At 42.3% G+C, this 26641-nt stretch overlaps 1 long non-coding RNA gene across 1 annotated transcript in view; it reads left to right on the top strand.

Moving 5' to 3' along the window:
* Positions 1-935: 935 nt before the first annotated feature.
* The window catches only part of LOC142142582 (uncharacterized), a 32268-nt gene continuing 6562 nt past the window's right edge, over positions 936-26641 (top strand). The window contains exons 1-2 of the long non-coding RNA XR_012689225.1: positions 936-1003; positions 8787-8999. This is a non-coding gene — a long non-coding RNA (uncharacterized LOC142142582). The remainder of the gene's footprint in view (positions 1004-8786; positions 9000-26641) is intronic.

Genomic DNA, 26641 nt, shown 5'->3' on the forward strand with positions numbered 1-26641 from the left:
GGCTATGTGTAATAAGATAAACAGCAAAGCCAAGGAACATGCAATGGTCAATACCAGGAAATCAGACTGTAGCAGGACACATGATACTCTGGAGAATCAGCAGCAGCAGGCAAGAAATCAATGAACTGTCACACATTACTGGGAAAGGCAGTCTTATAAAGGCAGTGAGCAGGTGTGGGTGCTTATTAGGGAGTGAGGTAACTACGGCTAGTGAGGTGGTATGTACAATGGTGAGAGAGCAGCACCTCTGGTGGTAGAGGGGTACTGCAGGCCAAGTTCATAGAATGGCAAAGTCCAACCATAGCTCTAAGCAGACAGGAGCTGCAGGAGGCAAGCAGCATCTCTATGGAAGATGCTGCAGTGCAGCTGAGGGCAGATAATGGCAATAGCCTTGTTATTTCAGTGATTTCATAACAGTCCAGGTCTGAATGAGTAGCAGATGTGTCCGCTTGACAACAGACACACCCCTCAGACATTTACATCCAACCTGAGAACATGTACAAAAACCTTTTACTTTATATGTTACAAACACAATTGCTATGAAGCATCATTTAAACTTGAATAACCTAATACAGCAGGAACAACTTCCCGACATGCGTACAAAATTGATTTTTTTTTTATCTTTACTAAATCACACTCAGCAAATCCTAATCTGACTGGTTGCTATAGGCAACATCTCTGATTTTTCAAAACCGCAGCTTAGTAAATATACCCCATGGTCTTTATTACAGTATATCCTGTATCAGGTTAAGAACAACAAAAGAGTTAATATATTTTATTACTTACTTGGATGTCACTGCTGAGATTTACAATCTTATTGTGGTGATTACAAATATATCAGCCAATAATACCAGGTTGCTCTCTCAGCCCCACCCTTTCCCGTACAGCTCCTGGTATAAATGATGGTGTCAGATCTGGAACTCAGATTTACTCACAGCAGACATGAGAACAGCTACTTTCTCGCTTTTCCTGGGGCTGGTCCTGCTTTCAGCAGTGACTGCCAGTAAGTGACATAGTTTAAAAGCTGTAATTTCTATTGTTGTTATTTGTATTAATATTATCCTAGATTATTAGTTTATATTGGCTCTTTATATTCACCAGTTTATTGGACTGTGTCTATTAATATAATTAATCAATATCTATATTTAAGAGATAAGAAAATGGAGTTTTATTTGGAGAGTAGACAATATTTCTGCATAAAACATGGAACCTGTGAATTGTCTAAAAAAAATGCATAGTTCTTGTTTTAATTGTTTTAATAATTTTTATTACATGTGATACATTTATCAATATATCTTCTAGTACGCATTTTTATAAAGACTATTAAGTCAATTTGTTCTAGATTGTATTTAATACACTCTTCTTTATTACAGTATTACATGACCGTTTAATTAATATTATAATATTTGGCTGAATGGTTTTATTTTGGCTGAATTTTTAGTAGTTTTATTTAATTTAGTATTTGTAATAATTTTTTTATTACTGGTTTTTCTGGAGTGCTTTTGATGTTTGGATGGTTATTGTTAGTTCGGACTGTAGAGTTGTGCTGGGTCTTATATTATCCAAGGTCGGACAACAATCGCTGTATCATAAAGTATTATGTGTATATATTGCTATAGCTGCTAAATCTTTGCTTGGTAGTCCTAATAGAGAACAGTGAGGTGTCACAAGCAAAATTTAATGCTGCCACATCACCTACACTAGTAATACATCTAAACATGACCTAAGCTTCTTCCCAGCTTAATATTAAATAAGTTAAGTTGCTGTCTGCATGTAATTCACCCTACAATAGTGGTGAGGTCATTATGGACCAACATTGCCCGTAGGTTGATGGATCTATTATGTATAACATTTGGCTGGAAGTACATTTATTGTTTTACCTCGGCTCAAGGACTGAGATTTGTCAGCCACTAAATAAATGTTTTACAAAATATTTCTTAGCATTTCATCCCCTCTACTGAGCAGAACATGGTGTCTTCAGCTACAGAGTCCTGTGACATTATTTGGACAGTAGTCAATATTCCTCCATGGAACATTAAAATCTATGGAGTGTTTGATGGTTTTCACAAACCATTTTTTTTTTTGCTTTTTTTTAAGTGTTTATATTTCAATTTGTTGCCATGCAATATTCTAGTACATGTCTTTATTAAAAAACACTATTGTAAACTGGAGTGTGTGATATTCTATATTACAGTATATCCTTTTAAAACAACTGTATCAGGAGGTTTCTCTGATTCATCATTTTTCATTTTAAATAAATTAAAATACACAGAAATTTTGGGAGTTTTTTTCTTTATTTAGTCGATTATGGCGATTTTTTTTCTTTTTCTTTATTTTATTGTTCATTATAAACATTAGAATCAGTATTCAATTAAATTACATAATAATAAATACATTTACATTTGTAATAACTTTTTATAATGCAAAAAAGATTGAAAACAGAAAAACAAATTAGAAGGTAATATACAAAGCTTGGCAAAATATATATATATATTCCATAGACAAAAACCTTACGGTTTAACATGTCCGGTTAAGGTTCCTTACACACCATCTAAAACATAAAAAAAACTATTGGAACTCTTTCACTCAAACTCCAAAAAGCAATGAAATTACGACGATTAAGGCAGAAGCCTTAATGGACGTGTTCCTTGAGCAATACAGACATGGTATATCATCACATCCTGTGGTTATCTGCAGATTCAGCACTATCATGTAGTCAGATTGCTGTCACTCACACAATACAGACATGGTGTCATCACATCCTGCGGTTAGCTGCAGATTCAGCACTATCATGGAGTGAGATTGCTGTCACTCACACAATACAGACATGGTATGTCATCACATCCTGTGGTTAGCTGCAGATTCAGCACTATCATGGAGTGAGATTGCTGTCACTCACACAATACAGACTTGGTATGTCATCACATCCTGCAGTTAGCTGCAGATTCAGCACTATCATGGAGTCAAATTGCTGTCACTCACACATTGGTGGAGCTGCTCATTCACAGATTTGTGTGTTCACTGGAATACACACTTAGGGGGGTATTCAATTGTTAGCGTTAACAGGAAAAAACGAGCGCTCAAAAAATCTTAGCGTTAATACGGTAATTACTCGCGGAATTTCAGCTCGCCGCTCAGCAATTCCGCGAGTAAACTACCGTATTAACACTTTTCTCACGCAATATTACCATATAAACGGTAATATTTTTTGAGCGCTCGTTTTTTCCCGTTAACGCTAACAATTGAATACCCCCCATACAGTACTATTACATTTTCTTAGTTTAGCTTTATCTGAGTTTAGGGCCTGGGTGTCTTAGAAAGAGACTGTAAAGCAACTTCATAAAAAATTCATTCTGCTTGTGCATTCACGGGAGAGAACTATAACCCCTATAGCCACTTTTTATTATAACATTTACGCTTTAACTATATATTACAGAGGGATGTATATATTTGAAAAGAGACTTACATCCAATTAAACAGCGTTATAACAGCGGATCCACGGGAAAGAACCATAACCCATACAGCTGCCCTTTACTATATTATTGACGCTGCAACTACACAGCATAGAGGGGTGTACATATTATAGAAGAGTTATACTCTCAATTTTTGTATACTTATAGCTATTGCCCCCAACTATCTGTGATATAGAGACATCTGACGTGCAATCAGTTTTTATACATTATTTTCACTACAAAAATTACACAAACAATCTCATCCTCATCAACATCCTTATTAACGCCCTCGTCGCCTACACAAATCTCCCCCATCCTCTCCTATTTCCAAAGTGGCATCCTCAATTTGTGTATCAGCGGCTACACTCGGGCTGTTCAGGCACACATCAGCAGAACTGCTGAAAGGGCCCCTCTTTATGGGTACACAAACAGAATGCTCACGATTAGACATCCCACTGTTGGATGGACCCTCCACAGGGATTGGTGTCATTTCTGATTCAGAGCAAACATTATCCTCTAATGCCTTACTGTTATCTTGCAGCTCTGCTTTGACGCGTAACAGTAGTTGTGCACCACTTGTAGGCTCGGTAACATTTTTGGATCTGCCACTAATAGAGAAAGGCGAAGGCCTCATTCTCTCTTTGCCACTCCGTGTGTAGAATGGCATGTTGGCAATTTTTTTTTTATCGGCAGTTAACTTTTCCTCAGTTACACTTCTTTTTTGCTTCAACACGGTAAAAAAAATTTTGGTGTGTGTTTTTTTGACTGATTTCAAAAGATGGTGTAGTTTGACATCGCCTTTCCCAGATGACGTACTGGGAACACTACCATCAGGACTGGTGACAGAACCTGGTTGCTCATTTTGCTCATATGTGGACTGCTTTGAATCCATTTGAGCCCAAAGCACTTGTAGTGCTACAAATTGTTTTTGACACTGCAGCAAAATTTGACAGCCAGATAAATTTCTGCAAAAGAATGGTGGACACCCCAAATACAAATGGGAGTGCTAAATATAGTTTTTTTACACTGCTGCAAAATAGGACTTTTTTCACAGCCAGATAAATTTCTGCAAAAGAATGGGGGACACCCCAACAGCACTTGGAGTGCCAGAGACTGAACAAAAACCCTCCTCTCTTCTCCTCTTACTGCTGTAACAACTGGTATTAAGCTTTCAATGGTATTGAATACAATCAATCACTGTCCCTGCGCTGATATAGCCAGTGTGACCTAACCCTGCTTTCTCCCTCTGTCAAATGGCAAAGGATTGCTGTGGAGGCTGGTATTTATGCTTTTCAAATCTCGCGAGAGCCGAGCTCAGAAAAACGAATACATCACGATGATGTTTTGCCTCGATTTCGAAACCGAACGGGTGGGAGAGTACCGAGCCTACTCGGCTCGGTACTCGGATACCCCAAATTCGGTAGGATTCGAATCTCGGGGAACCGAGCCCGCCCATCTCTAAAAAAAATACTAAAATATTGTTCCAAATCATAATATACACACAAGCGCTGCAAAATACTCATCTTTCCGTTTCATTGGTAAATCCACAGTAATCAGAAGCAGCTATCTAGCGCTGGTGAACGTTACCATCAGCGAGTATTTACAACATACTGTATAATTTGCTTGTGTCTGAGAACGTCCATTTCCTCCCCCAACCTGTCCTCCAGTCGCAGGAGGTCGTTAATGTCAGATCATGGCTGCAGGTATGTGTTTCTCTGGGTATGCGCAGAACTAATTTGTATAATTTACGCTGCACAAACAAGTTACATCCATCTCTATATTAGCACTAAAGGCAGAGCCGTAACTTAGAATTCTAGCACCTGTGGCGAGAAAGACAACGCCACCCCCCTAGCCCTCAATTTGAACCAAATGAACCTAAAACATTCCTAAATTGCTCCCCCCCTCAGCGTTGCTCCCTGGGCGGTCGCCCCTATCGCACAGCCCTAGTTACGGCCTTGACTAAAGGACTCACCTTCATGGAACAATAAAATCTGTGGTTTGTTTCAGGGTTTTTGATAACAGTATTTTGTTAAGTGTTTTTTTATTGGATTGTGATTCTACTTTCTAGCACATCTCACTATTCAGACACTAATATCTTATATTGGATATTTTATTCTATATTAGAGGAAATCTTTCTCAATTTTGGCAATAATATGAGTTCACTCTGATTGTATTGTTTTGAAATATGTAGTAAAATTTATTTCCAGATTTTATTGTGGATTTTCATTTAAACGATTATGGTGATTTTATGGTGAGACAGTATTTGCTTTGTTGCAGTATAAAATGTTAAGATAATGAGGTAATATATATATATATATATTGCATTAGAATGAGATTAAAACAAATGCAGGATCAGTAACAGACACTGGTATATCCCGTCCTCCCTCATTGACCTATTACTGACACAATACAGAAGATCATCCAATCAAGACCAGAAACCAATGTGACAATATGGGCTTTGCCTCCCTGTTGGAGACTTATAGATTGTTTGGGATTTCAAGAAACCTACTATTACTGACCACTCCAACAGGTGCTGTTTGGCCAAGCCAGACAATTACCAGCTGTGTTAATTATGTACCAACATGGTACCTCTAGTTACAGGATAATAATTGCTGCCTCCACCAAAGGCTCCTTCACAGGCATGTTGTACCTCTGGCTGGATCCCACTGACTGTGCTGGATACATGTGAACACTTACTTAGGATGAGGGCTACTAGGTAGTGGGCAGAGCATTGACTCAGTACACTGGGATCAACATAGGGCAGCAAGAGATGAAATAGTGTGCTAGCACATATCTGTAGGACACAGGAATACAGCAGGTATAGGGGTCTCACAGGACAGTCGTGGGATGGATGATGTCACGGGCACTAGGAGTTCTACCCAGGATTCACCAGATGATAATGCTTACCAGAGGGGCGGGGTTTACACAGCAATCCTCTGGGCAGTAGGGTGAATAGTAGGAATGTTATACAACAGCAGGTGGAGAGAGAATGTCAATGGAGTAGATAGGAGTCAGCGACTCGCAGCTATAATGGTAGGAAAGTCAGCGACTTGCAACTATAGTGCAGAGGCAGGTATCAACCAAGAAGAGCCGGGCGGACGTGAATAGGTGAAGGAAGGTAACGGGAGAGTCAGTGGTCTGCGGATAGCAAGTTGTGCCACTGCTGTGATGAGAAGACTTGTCCAGGTGCAGGTAGGTAGCGGGAGAGTCAGTGGTCTGCGGATAGCAAGTTGTACCACTGCTGTGATGGGAAGACTTGTCCAGGTGCAGGTAGGTAGCGGAGGAGTCAGTGGTCTGCGGATAGCAAGTTGTACCACTGCTGTGATGGGAAGACTTGTCCAGTTGCAGGTAGGTAGTGGGGAAGTCAGTGGTCTGCGGATAGCAAGTTGTACCACTGCGAGGAGGTGAGGACTTGTCCAGGTGCAGGTAGGTAGTGGGAGAGTCAGTGGTCTGCGGATAGCAAGTTGTACCACTGCTGTGATGGGAAGACTTGTCCAGGTGCAGGTAGGTAGCGGGGAAGTCAGTGGTCTGCGGATAGCAAGTTGTACCACTGCGAGGAGGTGAGGACTTGTCCAGGTGCAGATAAGTAGAGTAATAGTAATAGTATATGGCTGTATGTATACAGCTGGAGAGCAGAGAAGCTTGTCCAAACATATATGCAGGGTAACAGCTAATAGTCTATAGCGGGTATGTATACCGCTGCTGAGTAGAGAAACTTGTCCAAGGCAGATATGCAGGATAACAGTTAATAGTCAATAACAAGTATGCATACCGCCGCTGAGTAGAGAGGCTTGTCCTGGTGCAGACACAGCAGGAGAGCTGGGAGGCTGTAGCGGGTATGGGAACCGCCGATGAGCAGAGCAGGTAATCCAGCAAGAAACAGAAGACACGAGCAGGAGAGCTAGGAGTCTGTAGCGGATATGGGAACCGCTGATGAGCAGAGCAGGTAATCCAGCAGTAAACTGAAGACATGAGCAGGACACAGGGAACACCTTCAGAGACTCACAGGGAGTGAGAATCAAGATCAGGCAATGATACAACGCCCACAGGTGCCTTAAACAGGGAAAGGTGATTGATCCACCAATTAAGTTAAAAGCAAGGTCATAAGAGTTCAGGCATCCTGCACATGCGCAGTCCTATCAAGATGGTGGACGCCGCGGCTCAGGACAGGCGCCGGCAGGAAGGAGAGAGAACCACGCACAAGAGCAGAGGCACTCACGGTCCGGTGAGTGACAGATGAGAGTGTTAGTCCTTATCTGTAGGACACAGGAATACAGCAGGTATAGGGGTCTCACAGGACAGCCGGGGGATGGATGAGAGTGTTAGTCCTTATCTGTAGGACACAGGAGTACAGCAGGTATAGGGGTCTCACAGGACAGTCCTGGGATAGAAGAGAGTGTTAGTCCTTTTCTGTAGGACACAGGAATACAGCAGGTATAGGGGTCTCACAGGACAGCCGGGGGATGTATGAAAATGGGGATTTGGTCCTTTATTATACTTTTTTGCACACCCACATGCTGGCAGGGAATAATCTAGTCCCCTGTCCCAAATGATTATTTAATCTATCAAGAGGATCAGATGAGTTTCTGATTCTACTTTTTATAGTACACTCAGTTGCGGGGTCTCTTCCCCTTCTCCACTTTTTACCAACTAAGTCTGGGCTGAGAGTTTTAGTCTCTAATTCTTCTTCCAAAACTAAGGTTCAGGACATTGTCCCTGATGCCTATGTCAAAGTCAGTATCAGGGGTTGGGAACGAGACTCTAGGGCTGCAATCCATTACAGATGCATCCAGAGCTCTGGTTCTTTGCTCCACAGAATTCCATGTTTAAAAGTCTTCTGGCACTTCCAGAAGGAGCTGTTGTAGCTCAAACCAAGTACTGATGTTATATAGAAACTCATCTCCTATCAGGAACAGACCTGTTATCCTCAGAGAATGATTACTGAAGTAATTTAGAAACTGACGTCCGATCAGAAGATATTATTTATCCCAAAATGCCACAAAAAGGAAATACAATTGTGTCTCTATGGCAAACAGCTGCTTCCTCCATATTTGCCTTTATTCAGTCGCTTTACCTGACAGTCCACCGAGGAGCGGGAGTTGAGGAATAGCTAGAGTGTGTCCGCATGTTAATGAGATTAGTCATTACCACACCGCATGTGCACCACTCTTTCCGATCTTCCATGTATTAAACCTTCTGCCACCAGAGAAGTGACAGAAGTCAGCTCTACTCTACTTTTGAGCACAGCTGTGTTGTATGTAATAACTAAAGATTAAACATGGTGTCGCTCTGCTGCAAAAAATCTTACATTGTGTTGTCATACATGTATTTCAGAGCCTCAAACTCGCTGCTTAAAGGAACGTGAGCTTGCACTGACAAAACCCCTAATAGGAGGTTACGTACCTCAGTGTGATAAAAATGGCAACTACTTTCCACAGCAGTGTCATGGCAGCACTGGTATGTGTTGGTGCGTCAACTCAAACGGTAAAGAGATTGCTGGTACGAGAACCAAACCAGGCCAATCACCCAAAAAATGTGGAGCTACAGGTAAGACTCTGTCATATAATATATAACTTATTCATCCCACAATGCGCTGTGTGCTGAAGATGTAACATTATTATTATTATTATTATGACAATAAGTGGCTATCATTTATATTACACCATGATTACTGTGGCCCTTATGACATATAGAATATCATCACAGATCAGCAGCAGAGACCTGTACATCTCCTGTTCCCCCAGATACTAAACACTATCACCATAAAGAAGCTCACCTCCAATCATGATCAGACACTGGTATATCTATCTGATAGATTAGAGTGTCAGCTCTGCAGGGCAGAAGAAGTCAGCAGAAATAGGCATCATGCAGGATTTATATGAAGAGTGGTGTTTATAGATGAAATGTAGATATATTAAGAGCTGGTAACATCACAGTGAGGTAGTGATGATAGACCCAGGTGGAAAATAAGTTGGGGCTCAACTGCCTTTATGATACAATTTTTATACATAGATTGTCAGGGGCACTCCAGCTCCTTGTCCCTTTAACCAATCAAATATCTGCCCTGTGCACCAGCCTGGACTTTTTTGTACAGTTTAACATTGCTCTCATTGATGATGTGGGGCTTATCACCCTCTCTACCCTGGTGCCTCTAATTTGGAGGCAACCTGATCCCAACTGGTCCATGAGGTTATGATGAAACATTTATTTTATGTAAATACTAAGGGTGTGCACCGGGCACTTTTAGTGTTTTGTGTTTTGGGTTTTGGCTTCTGATTAGCTTGAGGTTTTGGGTTCTGATTTGTTTTGCCAAAACACCTGACGAAAGGTTTTGGTTCTGATTTATGGTTTTGGGTTCTGATTTATTTTTAAAAAAGCATAAAAAGTGCTAAAATCTAGTTTTTTGCTGGTTTTTCACTCATACGCTATTATTAACATTCAATAACAATCATTTCCACTAATTTCCAGTGTATTTGGAACACCTCACACTTCCCAATATTGTTTTTAGTCCAAATCGTTGGACCGAGGTAGCTTTCTGGACTGCGTAGTAGAGTGTCCCCGGTACCCAATTTGGTACCGGGGCCACAATAAATAAACATAAACTGGTCTCAATTCCACTGCACAGCAATCTGGACTGCGTAGTGTAGTGGCCCCGGTACACAATTTGGTACCGGTGCCACAATAAAAAATTAAAAACTGGTCTCAATTCCACTGCACAGCTATCTGGACTGCGTAGTGTAGTGGCCCCGATACACAATTTGGTACCGGGGCCACAATAAAAAAATAAAAACTGGTCTCAATTCCACTGCACAGCTATCTGGACTGCGTAGTGTAGTGGCCCCGGTACACAATTTGGTACTGGTGCCACAATATGAAACCCTCAACTGGTCTGAATACCACTGCACAGATGGCGGACACCAGATGCACGTCTAACACCAATTTTTTTTGGAGCTACAAAAAAAATAATACGTAGCAATAAAAATGGCAGTTCCTCTTTTTTGGAAATACGGAAAGAAAGAAAGAAAGTATTAAATAGAAATGGCAGTTCCTCTTTTTGGGAACTACATATACAATTAAAGTATTCAATAGAAGTGGCAGTTCCTCTTTTTGGGAACTACATATAGAATGAAAATATTAAAAACTGTGGCTGAAGTGATTGGTTTGTTTGGGCCCCCACACAAACAAAGCTATTCATCACTCCCTGTACAAACTAAACTGGCTCTACTGAGGCAAGATGTCGTCCTCATCCTCATCCTCTGATTCCTGGCCCCCTTCAGTGTGTACTTCCTCATCCTCACACATTATCAATTCGTCCCCGCTGGACTCCACAACCACAGGTCCCTCTGTACTATCTGGAGGGCAGTGCTGTGCTTGATTGAGGAATTGATAATTCATTTTTATGAACATCATTTATTCAACGTTCTGAGGAAGCAACCTCCTTCGCCGCTCACTGACCAGGTTCCCCGCTGCACTAAATACTCTTTCGGAGTAAACACTGGAGGGGGGGACATTTCAGGTAAAATAGAGCCAGTTTGTACAGGGGCTTCCAAACTGCCTTTTTTTCCTGCCAGTAACAATATGGACTGTCTGACATGTCTATTTTGTTGGTGTCAGCAAAGTAATCCTCCACCATTTTTTCAAATGTGACAGCATCAAATGCAGCGAGAGTAGACATGTCTGCAATGGTTGGCAGGTCCTTCAGTCCGGACCAGATGTTCTCAGCATCCCCGCCAGCGGGTCTTTGAGGAAAACTGAGCTTTTTCCTCGCAGCCACAGGTGTGGAAGAAACTGATGGAGGAGCTGGTGGCATGTCACGGTCCTCTTCAGAGGACAATTTCCTGACCAGCAGGTCTTTGCACCGCTGTAGACTTGTGTCCGCCGGAAACAGAGACACAACATATGCTTTAAACCGAGGATCCAGCACGGTGGCCATAATGTATTCCTCTGACTTTAAAAGAGTGACCACCCTCGGATCCTGGCAAAGCGTACGAAGGGCTTCATCAACAAGAGCTACATGCTTTGTTGAATCGCAATCGTTTACCAGCTCCTCCCTCACTTTCTCCAGCTGCTTCTGCAACAGCCTGATCAGGGGAATCACCTGACTCCAGCTGGCAAAGTCGGAACTGACTTCTCGTGTGGCAAGTTCAAACGGCTGCAGAACCTTGCACAACACAGAAATCAGTCTCCAGTGCGCTTGACTCAGGCGCATCCCCACTCCTTTTCCTATGTCGTAGGTGGCTGTATAGGCGTGAATGGCCTTTTGCTGCTCCTCCATTCTCTGCAGCATATAGAGGGTGGAGTTCAAGCACGTCACAACCTCTTGTTTAAGGTGATGGCAGGGCAGGTTCAGACTTTTTTGATGTATCTCGAGTCTGCGGTAGGCACTGGCAGAATGCCTAAAGTGTCCAGCAATTTTGCGGGCCACCGCAAGCATCTCCTGCACACCCCTGTCACTCTTCAGGTAATGCTGCACCACCAAATTAACGGTGTGGGCAAAACATGGGACGTGCTGGAAATTGCCCATATGTAATGCCCGCACAATGTTACTGGTGTTGTCTGACACCACAAATCCCCAGGAGAGTCTAAGTGGGGTAAGCCACTGTGAGATGATTTCCCTCAGTTTCTCTAAGAGGTTGTCAGCGTTGTGCCTCTTATTAAAACCTGTGATACACAATGTTGCCTGCCTTGGCACGAGCAGCCATTGTGGAGATGCTGCTGCTGATGCAGCTGCTGCTGTTGCTGTGGAAGGTGATGCATCTACCCAGTGGGCTGTCACAGTCATATAGTCCTTCGTTTGCCCTGAACCACTTGTCCACATGTCCGTGGTTAAGTGGACAGTGGGTACAACCGCATTTTTAAGAGCACTGAGGACACTTGTTCGTACTTCTCTGTACATCTTTGGTATCGCCTGCCTAGTGAAGTGGAATCTCGACGGGATTTGGTACAGGGGACACAATACCTCCATCAACCGTCTAAATCCCACTCCACTGATGGTGGACACCGGATGCACATCTAACACCAACATTGCTGTTATTGACGCAGTTATCCGCTTTGCCATAGGATGACTAGTGTCGTACTTGGTGCTCATGGCAAACAATTGTTGGACGGTCAACTGTTTGGTGAAAGACGTAGCATTCTTGCGACTTCACCTCTGGGAAGATGACCGACTACCAGCAGCAACAGCAGCAGCGGCAGTAGTAGGCGTACCGCTGCAGGATTCCTCAGATGAATCCCGTATTGAAGAGGACTCAGTCTGGCTGGTGACATGGCCTGCAGGACTAAATCTGATGGAGATCGTGGAGGAAGTTGGCGAGGAGGGTGTTGGTGGTGTGTATCCAACAGGACCAAGGGATTTAGGTGTCCCTGGAGTGATGACGGTCCTAGCCCCAGTTCCTGAACTAACCACTGAACTATGAAGGTTATTCAGGTGACGTATAAGGGAGGATGTCCCTAGATGGCCAAGATCCTTACCCCTGCTTATTTGAGCTTTACAAAAGCTACATATGGCCAGACATTTGTTATCCGGATTGGGGTAAAAATAACTCCAGACAGAAGAGGTGCATTTCTTGGTCTTCTGACCAGGCATGATGATGGGCTTTTTCATCCCATGGACATCCACTTTTTTTCCCTCTGGTGCCTCATTTAAAATAACTACATCAGCATCCTCCTCATCAAGTTCCTCCACAATGCCAGCTACATCAATAGCCTCCTTGACACCTTGATTATCCAAATCTGGAGCGACAGTGTGGGTCATCCTTCCAACATATGCAGAGGGTGTGCTGCAAATGGTGGATGGAGTCACCTCTTCCCGTACAGTGATGGGAAGGTAAGGCTTCGCAAACCACCAACACCCTTGGACTCGCCTTGGGGATTTGTGATGTCATCTGTTTAGAAGGCAGATGTCACGGTTACAACAGGAGTACAGCTAGGAGTCACGAATATGGTGAAAACACTCTGTTTATTTGCAGAAAAGTATAAACAGCAGGTAATCGAGAGCAGTAGTAAATACCAGGTGCAAGCTGATGCAGGAAATAATAAGAATGTTCAGAAACCAGCAGGTAAACAGCTAATGCAGGGAAGCAGGATGTATGAACAGGTTCCAAGCAGGCATGAACCAGAGAAGCAAGGCAGGAGGAAGAATCCACAGGTTGCAACAAGGATATGACATCACAGGATGGGACAACAATAACCAGCCCTGTGTGCTGGGAGTAACAGGTATATAAAGGGAAAAAGAGACCACACCCAGGTGCATGGAATAATTGGAGAACAGAAAAGTTAACCCTTAAAGCACAAGAAATGCACAATAGCAGCACCTCTGGACATCAGAGGTACTGCTGCAAACACATAAAAAGAACAAATACAAATAATAAAGTCCAAAAGGTAGGAGCTGCCAGGCGGATCGTGACAGCAGAGTTGTTTGCTGTGTTGTTGCTGACAGCATAACTCTTTTAAATTTTTTGGAGGGGGGGGAGGAGGAGGGCTTAGATCCTTGGGTGAAGCTGAACCACTAGTGCTGAACACGGGCCAGGGCCTAAGCCGTTCCTTGCCACTCCGTGTCGTAAAGGGCAAATTGGCAAGTTTACGTTTCTCCTCAGATGTTTTCAATTTTCTTTTTTTACTAATTGTAGTGAACTTTTGCTTTTTGGATTTTACATGCCCTCTACTAGGAGATTGGCCATCGGCCTTGGCAGACGACGTTGATGGCATTTCATCATCTATGTCATGACTAGTGGCAGCAGCTTCAGCATTAGGAGGAAGTGGGTCTTGGTCTTTCCCTACTTTATCCCCCAAATTTTGGTACTCCATTATATGCAGCACACGTTCTATTACAGTACTATTTTTTAAATACTGCAAGAACTGTGAACAATTTTTAATAGATTGCAGTATTAATGTTAATGGACTGCAATAATTTTTTTTAGACTTTTTAGAATATTTTTTTCTATTTTTTTAAAAGGATTTTTGTCGAATTATAATTTTTTTGGAAGATTTTTTAATACTTTTAAAATAAAGATGCACTTAGCAAAACAAAGCACAGGACAAAAGCACCGCTGGACTCAGCAAGGACAGAGCACTGGACTGATGCACCACTGGACTCAGCAAGGACAGAGCACTGGACTGATGCACCACTGGACTCAGCAAGGACACAGCACTGGACTGATGCACCACTGGACTCAGCAAAGACAGAGCACTGGACTGATGCACCACTGGACTCAGCAAAGACAGAGCACTGGACTGATGCACCACTGGACTCAGCAAGGACACAGCACTGGACTGATGCACCACTGGACTCAGCAAGGACTTTTTTTTTTTTATATTAATTTAAAAGGATTTTTGTAGAATTTTTCTTTTTTTTTCTTTTTATGGAAGAATTTTTAATATTTTTGAAAGAAATATGCACTTTGCAGAACAAAGCACAGGACAAAACGCACCACTGGACTCAGCAAGGACAGAGCACTGGACTGATGCACCACTGGACTCAGCAAAGACAGAGCACTGGACTGATGCACCACTGGACTCAGCAAGGACACAGCACTGGACTGATGCACCGCTGGACTCAGCAAGGACTTTTTTGCTTTTTTTTTTTATATTAATGTAAAAGGATTTTTGTAGAATTTTTCTTTTTTTTCTTTTTATGGAAGAATTTTTAATACTTTTGAAATAAATATAAACTTAGCAGAACAAAGCACAGGACAAAACGCACCGCTGGACTCAGCAAGGACACAGCACTGGACTGATGCACCACTGGACTCAGCAAGGACACAGCACTGGACTGATGCACCACTGGACTCAGCAAAGACAGAGCACTGGACTGATGCACCACTGGACTCAGCAGGACAGAGCACTGGACTGATGCACCACTGGACTCAGCAAGGACAGAGCACTGGACTGATGCACCACTGGACTCAGCAAGGACTTTTTTTATTTTTTTTTTATATTAATTTTAAAGGATTTTTGTAGAATTTTTCTTTTTTTTTCTTTTTATGGAAGAATTTTTAATACTTTTGAAATAAATATAAACTTAGCAGAACAAAGCACAGGACAAAACGCACCGCTGGACTGGGCAAGGACAGAGCACTGGACTGATGCACCACTGGACTCAGCAAGGACAGAGCACTGGACTGATGCACCACTGGACTCAGCAAAGACACAGCACTGGACTGATGCACCGCTGGACTCAGCAGGACAGAGCACTGGACTGATGCACCACTGGACTCAGCAAGGACAGAGCACTGGACTGATGCACCACTGGACTCAGCAAAGACAGAGCACTGGACTGATGCACCACTGGACTCAGCAGGACAGAGCACTGGACTGATGCACCGCTGGACTCAGCAGGACAGAGCACTGGACTGATGCACCACTGGACTCAGCAAGGACAGAGCACTGGACTGATGCACCGCTGGACTCAGCAGGACAGAGCACTGGACTGATGCACCACTGGACTCAGCAAGGACAGAGCACTGGACTGATGCACCACTGGACTCAGCAAGGACAGAGCACTGGACTGATGCACCACTGGACTCAGCAAGGACAGAGCACTGGACTGATGCACCACTGGACTCAGCAAGGACTTTTTTGATTTTTTTTTATATTAATTTTAAAGGATTTTTGTAGAATTTTTCTTTTTTTTTCTTTTTATGGAAGATTTTTTAATACTTTTGAAATAAATATAAACTTAGCAGAACAAAGCACAAGACAAAATGCACCGCTGGACTGGGCAAGGACAGAGCACTGGACTGATGCACCACTGGACTCAGCAAGGACAGAGCACTGGACTGATGCACCACTGGACTCAGCAAGGACACAGCACTGGACTGATGCACCACTGGACTCAGCAGGACAGAGCACTGGACTGATGCACCACTGGACTCAGCAGGACAGAGCACTGGACTGATGCACCACTGGACTCAGCAAGGACACAGCACTGGACTGATGCACCACTGGACTCAGCAGGACAGAGCACTGGACTGATGCACCACTGGACTCAGCAAGGACTTTTTTTTTATATATTAATTTAAAAGGATTTTTGTAGAATTTTTCTTTTTTTTTCTTTTTATGGAAGAATTTTTAATACTTTTGAAAGAAATATGCACTTTGCAGAACAAAGCACAGGACAAAACGCACCGCTGGACTCAGCAAGGACAGAGCACTGGACTGATGCACCACTGGGCTCAGCAGGACAGAGCACTGCCAAAAGCACCACTGGACTCAGCAGGACAGAGCACAGCACAGCACAGCACAGCACGAGAAATAGCAGGACAGAGGACCACCTAACACACCCTCCCTCTTCCCTGATGAATGCCCGAGTGAAGATGGCGGCGGCAAACGGGGAATTTAAAGGTTCCGAGTATCACGAGATCTGACAGCGGGATTATGACTCAGAGCCTCGTTTTAAGTTTCGGAATCGGCGGGAATACCCGGAAAGTGCTCGGATCTGACTCGGATCCGCGCTGTTCGGGGGGGCTCGGATTCCAGGAATCTGAGTTCGCTCATACTTAGTAAATACATGTTATTTTAAATCAAACTCATTTTCATTCCATCTTTATATTAGGCGCACAGCACCGGGAGTTATCCCATTCGGTGCCCCAGCGCCAGACATTAGCCCCTGCAGCAAACCAGCACCACACGGTAAATGTCTGGGAAACCAGTTACTCACATGTAAGATCTCTGCTCTGATCTACAACCTTAGCACCTTCCTTATCATATAGTATGAAAATGTTCTCTATCTACACAGCAATAGGATAACATACTGGGCAGATGTAGTCTATCATAACACTTCTGATATATTATTCATCTCAGTAATACACAGTGTTTATAATACCACTGTACATAAGGGGATTTCTTGCTCTTTAACTTCCAAAATATATCTACCAAACTAAATAAGCAGAATTATTATTATAAAGATGTTTTAGCCATAGACAAGTGTTCAGTGCTGGAAAGATTTCTATTCCCTGTTCATAGCTAAAATTAATTTTATTGAGTCAGGCCCCATGTTTGTACTGGCTGTAATCTACCAACAAGACGGGTTTTCTGACATTATAATATATCACTGTATCCTTCTGCTGTGTTGTGCCCTGAGCAGTAATCTAGCTGGAGACTATATATACAGCACCTTATACCATCCTACAATCCCAATCATCTGCTGGTCCCTTTACTCCCCCTAGACTGCATTTACACAATGACATGAGAGCGGCACAGATCTTAGTTGTATCAGCACAAACTGCACAATATAAAGACATAATTAAATCCCCGCACTATGTGTATATATATATAGATCTAGGAGTGTATAAATTGGCCTGATAGTATAACAATATTTATTGTAAAATAAAAGAAAAAAAACATTGCCATGCCAAGCACTGCATTAAATTAAGCCCTATATCTAGCAAATTGTGTAGATAGAAATTTGCAGACAATATAAATCATTATTCAGTTTACATAGGGAAACCTGCAGTCTCTTACTGTTATGTAATCTAGTGTAAGAATAACAACATGTTGTATATTGAGTACAACAATGCAAATAATTCTGGACCAATTGGATCACTATAAATCAGAACTGCAGTATTCTGTATATTCCCTTATACAATGTAAAATATAAACACGGCTCTAGCCAAATGCAGAGCAGGATTTAGACCTCATGGGGCCCTAGGTAAAATACTGGTTTGGGTCCCCCTCCCTGAAATAATCCATGGCTCTATATTTTTTTAGCATAGCATATACCCCTATAATCAAGCAATAGGGAAACCATGTGCCTCAGCTCCATTAAAGGGGGTGTGGCTTGCATCATTGGGACTGCGCTTAGCAGGTGAAAAGAGATAGGCCACCTTCCTGCAGGAAAAAAACCGGCATCGCTGCGTACACCATTGGCAGAAGTGTTCAGCACCATTCGCCAGAGGCTGACATATGTCCCATCAGTCCTGACTTTCAGGACAGCCGACAGTATGATATGTAATTTAAATTATTTTATGTTTTGCAAAAATTTGTTTTGTGTTGTACCTGGATCTTGTAGAAGAGAATCCTGTTTTATTACTATTATCTGTATTTGTAAGTAAATCATATCTCCAAGTGAAATTACAATACTACTGTGTGAACTGCCAGAACATGTTTCAAAAATATGTACATCACATTTCTCCCTCGTCCTCACTTTGGCCCCTGCATAGCACTGCTGCCCCTGCATAGCACTGCTGCCCCTGCATCGCACTGCTGCCCCTGCATCGCACTGCTGCCCCTGCATAGAACTGCTGCCCCTGCATCGCACTGCTGCCCCTGCATAGTACTGCTGCCCCTGCATCGCACTGCTGCCCCTGCATAGCACTGCTGCCCCTGCATCACACTGCTGCCCCTGCATAGCACTGCTGCCCCTGCATAGAACTGCTGCCCCTGCATAGCACTGCTGCCCCTGCATAGCACTGCGGCCCCTGCATAGAACTGCTGCCCCTGCATAGCACTGCTGCCCCTGCATAGAACTGCTGCCCCTGCATAGCACTGCTGCCCCTGCATAGCACTGCTGCCCCTGCATAGAACTGCTGCCCCTGCATAGCACTGCTGCCCCTGCATAGAACTGCTGCCCCTGCATAGCACTGCTGCCCCTGCATAGCACTGCTGCCCCTACATAGCACTGCTTCCCCTGCATAGAACTGCTGCCCCTGCATAGCACTGCTGTCCCTGTATAGCACTGCTGCCCCTGCATAGCACTGCTGTCCCTGCATAGCACTGCTGCCCCTACATAGCACTGCTGCCCCTGCATAGAACTGCTGCCCCTGCATATCACTGCTGCCCCTGCATAGAACTGCTGCCCCTGCATAGCACTGCTGCCCCTGCATAGAACTGCTGTCCCTGCATAGCACTGCTGCCCCTGCATAGAACTGCTGTCCCTGCATAGCACTGCTGCCCCTGCATAGAACTGCTGCCCCTGCATAGCACTGCGGCCCCTGCATAGAACTGCTGCCCCTGCATCGCACTGCTGTCCCTGCATAGCACTGCTGCCCCTGCATAGAACTGCTGCCCCTGCATCGCACTGCTGCCCCTGCATAGAACTGCTGCCCCTGCATAGAACTGCTGCCCCTGCATCACACTGCTGCCCCTGCATAGCACTGCTGCCCCTGCATCGCACTGCTGCCCCTGCATAGAACTGCTGCCCCTGCATAGCACTGCTGCCCCTACATAGCACTGCTGCCCCTGCATAGAACTGCTGCCCCTGCATAGCACTGCTGTCCCTGCATAGCACTGCTACCCCTGCATAGAACTGCTGCCCTTGCATTGCACTGCTGCCCCTGCATAGCACTGCTGCCCCTGCATAGCACTGCTGTCCCTGCATAGAACTGCTGCCCCTGCATAGAACTGCTGCCCCTGCATAGCACTGCTGCCCCTGCATAGAACTGCTGTCCCTGCATAGCACTGCTGCCCCTGCATAGAACTGCTGCCCCTGCATAGAACTGCTGCCCCTGCATAGCACTGCGGCCCCTGCATAGAACTGCTGCCCCTGCATCGCACTGCTGTCCCTGCATAGCACTGCTGCCCCTGCATAGAACTGCTGCCCCTGCATCGCACTGCTGCCCCTGCATAGAACTGCTGCCCCTGCATAGAACTGCTGCCCCTGCATCGCACTGCTGCCCCTGCATAGCACTGCTGCCCCTGCATAGAACTGCTGCCCCTGCATAGAACTGCTGCCCCTGCATAGCACTGCTGCCCCTGCATAGAACTGCTGCCCCTGCATAGCACTGCTGCCCCTAAATAGAACTGCTACCCCTGCATAGCACTGGTGCCCCTACATAGCACTGCTGCCCCTACATAGAACTGCTGCCCCTGCATAGAACTGCTGCCCCTACATAGCACTGCTGCCCCTGCATAGAACTGCTGCCCCTGCATAGAACTGCTGCCCCTGCATAGCACTGTGGTTCTTATTACTATCCCACTTAATAAAGTAATAAAATAATTCCTTCAGCAAAAGAAACTTTAAGAATAAAATGATATCATTGTTCATTTACAAAAGAATAAGCAAGCGCTGTGATAACATTATCAGCTCATTTTCAAACTGAAAACTGGCCCCCAACAGACCAGACATGTAGTTTTTGTTTCAAAGTAGGCTGTACTATAATTTACAAATATCATATTACAATTGGCTGAGAAGGTATATAGGCGTATCCTGATCCAGGCTCTACAGGATGCAATGGAGAGTCTGAAGAAATTCTGTTTAAGTCTTTGTTCAAAAATCTCTTGATTAGAAACATATGTTCTTTGAATAACTCCTTCATTCCTGTTCATATCCTTTTTCATCAGCTCACACGAAAGGCTCCAACCGACACAACAACACCACATCAATTATCAATGATATACCAAAATAAGACAGAACAATATAAATATTTGCATATTAATAAATTGTCTTCATCCAACATAAAATATCTTTGACAGTCCCCCATTTGATAGTTCTCTAAACGATCACACAATATTATGATTACGAGGTTTAATTTGTTCATACAGTTCTATAATTTCTTCCCCTGTATTATTCACTCTCTTAATTTCTCTACTCAATGTTTTCTTACAAAATTTCAACAGTACTGGAATACATTTTAATACAAAACAGATAACTAACAATATTCCTAATATAAAAAAAAATCTTCCTAATGAATGCATCAACGATTGAAACCATGTACAAAAACCTGAGAAATTATTATTATATATATTGTTTTTTTAATCTAACAATGAAAACCTTGTATCCACTGCAGATAATGTCATGTTATATATATCTTTGCAAAATCTCTCTTTACTTTTATTCCTTCATCTGTAATGTTACACAATAACTTCTTGTTTGTGCATTAAAATAATTCAAGATCAATCTATGTTCTATTAACTATATTTTTAAAAACTTGAAGTTCTTTTGCAACATAACAAAAGGTTTCATCATACACATTTGATATTTTATCAATCAATGTAGCTAAACCTTAGATACAAAACCAAATTCATATTTCTATGTGCAGTGCCTATAACTTTTAATAGAATCCATACTTGTACACCAGTTGATTCACTCTTTTCATCACTTATTTCCTTTCTTATTACTGAATTATCTTGTAAATATTTTTGTTGTACAATTTCCTTTAAAACATTATGCGTAAATACATTAACAGCTGGAATTACTTTACCCAACTAACATATTCTCTTGTATTCAGTGGTAACCACTTATATGCCTTACTTCCATATCTAATATATAAATGCTTAGTGGCGTCTGTGTGTGGAAAAAAAAAAAACAAGTTGCATCGCCACCTGCTGGGCAGAGTTATACACTGACCTACTAAATTCTTAGTGTGTGTGGGAAAAAAAATTCAAAAAGGGCTGAAATTTGGTAGGGCTCAAACTCATTTTCGTGAGGTAATTTTACCTCATGAACACACATGTGTAGAGGCGTGCGTTAGTGTGTGTGCGTGTGTGTGTGTGTGTGTGTGTGTGTGTGTGTGTGTGTGTGTGTGTGTGGAAAAAACTATTTTCTCAGAAAGGGCTCATCCAATTGACCTGAAATTTGGTATACTGACATTATTTGACAAAAAAATTAGAATAGTCAAGTCAGTTAACTTCCATCATCCCCCCTTCCCCCCATGGGAGGGGTAGTAAAGGCTAAATTTACGAGTTGAGGGGTCAAACTCATTTTCGTGAGGTAATTTTACCTCATGAACACACATTAAAAAGGCTGCTTGCGTCGGGAACTAACGCTCTTCCCCTGAGGAGGCCTAGGCTAGGCCCAAATGCATGACAAGAACCTTTTTAAGACCTTAAGTAGCTTGATTTGACTAGAATGCATGAGCATCATGCACGGGTTAACTTGTATGTAATATATATTATCTGGTAGAATATATGGTATTGCTACATGTAATATATCTGTGCAAAGAATGTCTATAAATTTTCCATACTTATTATTTTCTAATTGCTCTTTACAATCACCATCTTGTAAAGTTATATTACAATACTTTATTTCCATGCTACTGTTCCCAAATATCTCTTTGATCCAACATATCTAAATTTTAGATTTATTTTTTTTAAAATGCAGGACTTTTCCCATTTTTTTTTTTACCTAGATGTTCATTTTTCTCATCTATCCGTCTATTAGTAAAATTTATACATAACACTTTCAGTCAATACATTTGGCAACAATTTTAAATAAAGAGGTCGTGTTTCATTATATTTCCCAACAACTGGTCTTTCCTCTTACAAATTAAGAAACTCTGTAAGATTTAAAGGTATTGGCAACAATTCAACATATTGGTGTCCATGTAGTGTATGTGTACATATCCAACAATTAGTTTAATTGCTCGTCCTATCATACCATTGAACACATTTTTAGGAGGTTATTACAATATTGACATATACATATTTCAGTTGATAGTCTCTCATTACAATCTTCAGGTTTATCTCCAATTACTTATCTTTTAATTCTATCTTAAGTGTCATTATTGTATGTGTTATTAGTTATGAGTAGAATGAATGATGAAGACAGTTCTGATTCTTTATTTTTACGACTATATGCCCCCATTTCCTCAAAACCACTACCGGTTCTTACCATCAGGTCCTCATAACCAAATGTCCATAAAAAAATAATATAAGGTATAAGAATCAGAAAACAGATCATGCCTATAGCGATGGCAATAGTAATAAGGATATTTTCCTTTGACTTCTGGGTCAGATTCTTCTTCCTGAATCACATCTTTGTCCAAGTCCTGAAACAAAATTGTTATATATAGTTCCAAAACTTTATTAGTCTCTGCGTCTTTCCAGGTCACTGTCGGAGCGACTACCTTCTTGTAGTGGGATATGTGAATCCAAGTATCTTGTTTCAGCAACTTTCAATGCTGTGGTTATTCCCATCAGTCTGTCAAATAATTAGAACATTAAAAATTTCTGACCATAACATTTTCCTGGTTGTATATACTGACAGTTCTCAATAGGCATTTGTAGTACAATCAGTTTCAAAGTCTCTTGTTGCTTTTGTAACTGCTTACTCATCTCATTCAGGTACTTTACAGTTACATCTTGAATGCATTTGAAAAGTCTCTTGCGGGCTGATAATAATATTGGGTTGTCTTCTGAACAAAATCTCATATGGTGAAAAAATAAAATGGAAGTCTGGGAGTAGTTCTGATACTATAAAATATTAGAGATAAAACCTCTAATCAAATCATCCCTGTATTCGTCATCACTTTACTCAGTGTATTTTATATACCGTTAAATCGTTTCAGTAACTTATTGTTTATTCTTTAGTCAAATACATTAAAAAACAAAAACAAAGTTACACAGTGAAATGTGTACCTCTGTCCTTCTCAATCATCGGTGATATACCATATATACCATATCTATACACAAATTCATATACCAATTTGCTGTAAATACTGCAGTGCAACTTGCACTGGAATTACACTTCTATCCCACTTAGAAAACATATCTACAAACATTAGTACATACAGTAGATTACAACATTTTTTATTTGGATGAAGCCAATTTATATTACCTGTAATAAATCTCTGTAGGAGGGATATGTGATGGTTCTCCAGATATGGCTTTACCTGGATTCTTCCCTCAGGCAAATAAAGCATGAACCAGCCTTTTTACCTGCATGAGAAGAGAAGCCAGGTGCACACCAGTAGGCCTCAAGTCCACACATACCATACTTGTCTAAATGAGTCAGACCATAGGCTGCTTCTGCCAGTGCTGGTAGGTAAGCCTTTGGGGCCATTGATCTATCTTTACCATCTTTCCATGTACCATTGGTATCTTGTACACATCCCTTCAACTTCCAGAGGGCCAATTCCTGTGAATAACAAAACTTTTACATTCTGATTAATTTCTGATCAGTAATTACCTGTGTGATCTTAACACTTAATCACTACCTGCAATGACATCTGAATAACATCTAGCATCTTCTTCACATATTGAAAATGTGCTATCGAAGTACCTACTACAGTTAGACAATCTCCAAACCACCACAATGCACAGAATACATATCTACTATCAGAGCTGGATTAAGGCTCTGGGGGGCCCGGGGCACTTTAGGCAGGGGGGCCCCTATGATGTAACATGGTTATCATTTTAGACAAACACACAGGCAATGCTGTGTGCACTACTGTTAGGTGCACGCAGCTCTGCCTTCACGAGCAGTACAGGGTGAAGCAGGACATACCTTCCAACTGTTCCTGTAGTTGGACCCAATTCTGACTACACGAGACAGTCACCCAAATTCAGGACTGCCGGACCAGATTCAGAACAGTTGTAAGACTGTCCTGTTCTCTCCTACCTGTTTTTGTCACTTTCTCCACCTGTGGCTGCTGGTGTCTTTAGCTCAGTTGCTGCTTGTCTGGATCTTGGAATGTTGTGGGCCCTATTTGGTAAAAAAAATGGGTACATGAAAATTAGAAAATTCCAACCAACCCCGATGTTAAATCAATAGTATTCCCATTTAATATATAAACATATATCCCTCCCTCGAAAAAGCCCTATCAATAAATTAAATGCCATTTATGTTTAAAATATATAACCATTTTCCACAATCATCTACGGCATTAAATAATTCATATTCACATTTAATAAACAGACCTAATTTTCCCCAAAACACGACACATTTATTTATGAGCTTCCAAACCACCCCAGCATCAAATTTAAAGGTCCAATCACCCCATCTTAAATTGATAGCCAACACTATTATATTAAATTGCCCCACCATCACTTCACAAATAAAAGATCACCCATTAAATAATTAGCATCCACCTGCAATCCAAGTTAAATTAAGAACCCCCCTTCCCTCCCACATTATATTAACATACTACCCCCCTCACACACACACATTATATTAACATACTACCCCCCTCACACACACACACATTATATTAACGTACTACCCCCACTAACTTTGTTTTATCCGCTCGCTGTATGACCTTGTTTCTCTTCACAAATGGGACGGCACCTGTCACGTGGTGCACGTCCCATGTGACACCAATAGCAGCCACACATGGGGGAAGGGGAGGACGGATCGTAGGAATCCGCAGCCAATGATAGAAGGTGGCTGGTCTTGGAGGAGAGGCCAGCCATCAAGTAATAGAGACTTGGGCCAGTGCAGGGACCGGCCCAAAATAGTCCTTTTTTTTCTGCCCAGCCCAGCGGGCATATGTCCCCCAGCTCCCCGTCCCAGCCCGCCTCAGAAAATAGTATTGATACGGCACATTAAAAATAAAAAAGAAACACTGATAAAATGACATCAGTTTTAACATAAATATATATATATATATATATATATATATATCAAAATTATTGACATGTTATAAATGTTTCTTTCTTTTTAATGTGCGGTGTGTATATATATATATATGTAGACACACACAACAAATATGTTATGGGATCCCCTTATTTTGTTAGTAATTAAAGTACTTATGCCTTTTCTATTAAATGTTTAATTAACATATACATACACACACACACATATATATATATATATATATATATACACATAACCACATACATACATACATACATACATATACACATACATATTCCAAGTGAATGTGTGACTCACCTTGGCAGCCACGTTCAGCACAGCATCCCAGTAGCTTTTGGTATGTGAGGAGCTGCTGCACATGCGCAGCAGCTCCATTTCGGCCATCTTAGAATAGCCTGATGTACAGCACCGCGGCTGCTGTACATCAGGGCAGCTGTCAAATTCTGCGGGGGGCGGTGCGCCTGCGTCAGGGGGGCCGCACAAGCAGCAGAATCGGATCACCAACTGACAGGTGATCCGATCAGCCGGCGGCCGGCGGCGGGGGGCCCTCAGGGAGAGGGGGGCCTGGGGCACGTGCCCCCTGTGCCCCCCCCCTTAATCCGGCCATGTCTACTATCTGTGTAGATGGTTAATACTTTTGCCTTGCACCAACTCACACACTGTTGTGAGTACTACTTATATTATATCTTATACATAACTTTCCAATCTCATTTTATCTATGATAACTACCATCTGTATAAAAAATTATACCTACTCCTAGTAAGTGTGTATCCTCAATGTCAGATCTAGCAGTAAAGGTTCTAGTCCAAAAGTTCCATACAGTCATAAATAGGCATTAATTCATCAAAAATTTCATATAATTATCAGTACTTTCATCCACACTCTGTGCATTCCTATGCACACTAATTAAGAACATAACAGTATTAAAGATACTACACCA

Source organism: Mixophyes fleayi, chromosome 3 (genome assembly GCF_038048845.1).
Source record: "Mixophyes fleayi isolate aMixFle1 chromosome 3, aMixFle1.hap1, whole genome shotgun sequence".
NCBI classification, from domain to species: domain Eukaryota; kingdom Metazoa; phylum Chordata; class Amphibia; order Anura; family Limnodynastidae; genus Mixophyes; species Mixophyes fleayi.